This window comes from Otolemur garnettii, unplaced genomic scaffold (assembly GCF_000181295.1).
Source record: "Otolemur garnettii isolate 467f Iridium unplaced genomic scaffold, OtoGar3 scaffold00099, whole genome shotgun sequence".
Classification (NCBI taxonomy): domain Eukaryota; kingdom Metazoa; phylum Chordata; class Mammalia; order Primates; family Galagidae; genus Otolemur; species Otolemur garnettii.
The window spans coordinates 1,330,442-1,334,008 of record NW_003852494.1 but is presented as its reverse complement, the minus strand read 5'-3'; the positions used below and the strand labels follow the sequence as shown (position 1 = coordinate 1,334,008).

General features: G+C 39.5%; 1 non-coding gene across 1 annotated transcript; it reads left to right on the top strand.

The window, feature by feature from the left end:
• Nucleotides 1-376: 376 nt before the first annotated feature.
• Nucleotides 377-483, top strand: LOC111727288. Its single transcript, XR_002774871.1, has one exon. It is a non-coding gene; the product is annotated as a U6 spliceosomal RNA (small nuclear RNA).
• The last annotated feature ends 3,084 nt before the right edge of the window (nt 484-3,567 follow it).

The following is a 3,567-nucleotide window of genomic DNA, read 5'->3' as shown; positions in this document are numbered from 1 at the left end:
AAAGGCCTGGCATTGTGGTAGGTGCCTCTACTTGGGAGGCTGAGACAAGAGGATCTCTTGAGCTCAAGAGTTTGAGGTCGCTGTGAGCTGTGATGCCAAGGCACTCTATGGAGGGCAACATAGCAAGACTCTATCTCAAAAATAAATAAATAAATAATAAATATTTGATAAGGCTTGAACAAGAAGCATGCATCAATAACCTCATCACTTAAGGCTCATTTAATTAAAAAGTTTAAGATACATGTAAAAATGATTTATAAATCATGAAACACTGAATGGGTATACAGTAAAGAAGAAAGGGAGGAAGAGGAGGAGAAAAGTCCAATTAATGATGAATACCTCATAATAAAGATTTATTACATTCATTTAGTGTTTCATGCTTGCTTTAGCAGCATATATACTAAAATTGGAACAATACAGAAAAGATTAGTATGACCCCTGTGCAAGGATGACATGAAAATTCGTGAAGCAGTCCATAAAAAAGAAAAATAGCAAAGCAAACAAAATGTAAATATCCATTCCCAAATGTCAAGGTTGAGAAGCCTTATTGTAAATGCAGGAAGGAAGTGGGTGGTAACAGGTGGGAAAAATAGAGGATTTTTTTCAGGTGGGAAAATACCATGTTTTTATGCTAATGAAGGAGAATATATACTATGTGTGTATATATATGTATACATACATATATATATCTCCTAAATTGTAGGAGAAAACTTGATAATTCCTGTAAAGAGATAGTGCTCAAATACACTGTGGAATTGATAAACCTACACAAAAAAATATTTATAGAGAATAAACAGGCAAAGGAAGATCTACCTCCTCTGGATTTTTTTTTTTGAGACAGAGTCTCACTATGTTGCCCTCGATAGAGAGCCTGGTGTCACAGCTCACAACAACCTCAAACTCCTGGGCTTAAGTGATTCTCTTGCCTTAGCCTCCCAAGTAGCTGGGACTACAGGCGCCCACCCCAGTGCCCAGCTATTTTTGGTTGTAGTTGTCATTGTTGTTTAGCTGGCCCAGGCTGGGTTCAAACCCACCAGCCTCAGTGTATGTGGCTGACACCATAACCACTGTGCTACGGGCACTGAGCCATACTCTGGAATATTTTTAATATTCATCTTGAAATAATTCAAGATGAATTATTACTTCATTTTGAAAATTAATTAGCCAAAAAGAGGATAGGTTCCTTGGTTAAGTCTCATTAACCTGATATAAGTCAGATCATACTAATTTTAATTAAATTGAAAGTGCTTATATGGCATTAAACTAACTCAGGACACACAGGAGAGATATATCCAAGGGAATAAGATCTCCTCTTCCTCATAGAATCATCTCCTAAAATGATAATTTTGGAACGGGAGGACACTTTAGAAGTTATCTCATTTTGATTCTTCATTTTATATGAAGAAACTGAGGTCCTAGGATGGTAATTGTCCATGAACCTTTAGATAAGCCACGTAACAGGTACAGAATGATGTGGACATCGAAGAGTGTTGAATCAAACTTGGTGGAGGAACAGTTTACTTATGTAAATGTTTTGCTGCACTTAGGTTTATCTCTAAATGTCTAGCAGCCTCCCAAGAATGAAAATCTTTCCCAGCTGCAGTAGACATTTTTCTTAGATCTGTCTTTTGTACAAGGGGAAAAACATAACACTTGTAAATTGCTCTAAGGGAAACATTACTTAACATCCCGTAAGTGTCTTCTGGCAGTGATAGGCTTCCTTTCAGTGGAAAAGTAACTTCAGGACAAAGAATTTGCCTGAACAACTGAAGGGAATAAATATCACCATCTTCCTGACCGATTTTCCCTGTTTTCAGTAGGGGGATGCCTGGTAAGGCAACATAATCTGGGGTTTAGAATGTCCAGGTTGGCATTTTATTTATGACATAGACAAGCAAGCATAGAGCCCTTTCAGACATAAATGCAGAGTCAGGAGAGTTTGCCCCAGTCAGAGTTCAACTCCCATAAAGTTTTCTAAAGATTTAACAACTCTCTCCAAGAAACTCCTGTGATTCCCATTGCTTTACTAACCATAACCAATGTCTTATTTCTCTGGCTGATTCTTTCTTTGCTGATTCCTTCCTTCTTCCTGATCCCTAAATGCTCATTCTATCTCCGAATTCCACAAGAACCTCCTGACTCTCCAGTGTTTATTTCTACTTTTTTTCTTTTGAGACAGAGTCTCACTTTGTCACCCTAGGTAGAGTGCTGTGGTGTCACAGCTCACAGCAACCTCAAACTCTTGGGCTTGAGTGATTCTTTTGCCTCAGCCTGCCTCCCAAGTAGCTGGTACTACAGGTGCCTGCCACAACACCTGGCTATTTTTAGAGATGAGGTCACGCTCTGGCTCAGGCTGGTCTCAAACCTGTGAGCTCAGGCAATCCACCTGCCTCGGCCTCCCAGAGTGCTGGGATTACCAGTGTGAGCCACTGCACCCGGCCTATTTCTACTTTTGATCTTTCATGTGCATTTCTATTCACCTAGGCCATCAGCTACCCTCTTTAATACTCAGCACTAAGTTCATCTCTCATTCTCTTTCCAAAGGACTCCAAGCCAAACTACCTATTCTAGGAGTTTGCCCAGGACAATCTCAGTTTATGACTGCTGTCCCAGCAGAATTAATTACAATATGCACTTTCATGCTTTAATAGAGTTTGAGGAACATGGTCATCCTTATTTCCATCAAAGGCACTGCCATTTTCGAAGTCACCTGGACTTAAAATCTCAACCTAACTTACAGCTGCTAAATCCAATGCAGTAGAATCTCCTCTTAGAACATATTTCAAATCTCCCTGTATTTTTACATTCTTAGTAACATTCACCAAGCTTTTACATATCTGGATCACTAAAATAGCTTTTACTCCCTGACAACTCTGCCTCCCATCTGTCTACCCTCTAAACCATCAGGTGCACTGTAATTCGATGTTGTAAAAATCTTTGCATGAAAATCTATTTATTTAATTAGTTTAGTTTTCTCAACTGTAAAATGCTCTGCTTGAAAACTTTGGGCCATGCATGATGGCTCATACCTGTAATCTGAGAAGTTTTGTGGGCTAGGACAGGAAGATAGCTTGAGGTCAGGAGTTCAAGACAAAACTTAGAGAGACCCTCATTTGTGGACTCAACTCATTGGGAGGTTGAGACAGGAGGATCCCTTCAGCCTAGGTATTTGAGGTTGCAGTGAGCTATGATGACACTACTGCACTCTAGCTGGGACAACAGAGTAAGACCCTGTCAGTAATGTAGTGAGCCCTGGCACATGGATGGTAAGCAATGAATGAATGTAAACTATAAAAAATTTAAATGTAGGGTGGCATCTGTGGCTCAAAGGAGTAAGGCACTGGCCCTGTATGCTGGAGGTGGCGAGTTCAAATCCAATCCCGGCCAAAAACTGCAAAAAAAAAAAAAAAAATTAAATGTAATAATGAGCACTTACTAGTAAGTGATATTAATATTTACTATGTAAGAAGCCATCTGTCTTGGCCCTCAAAAAGCTTAATTCATTCAACATATTTTTGAGTGCCTACTGTATGCACTTCACTGTTCCAGGCATTGGAGCGACAGTGA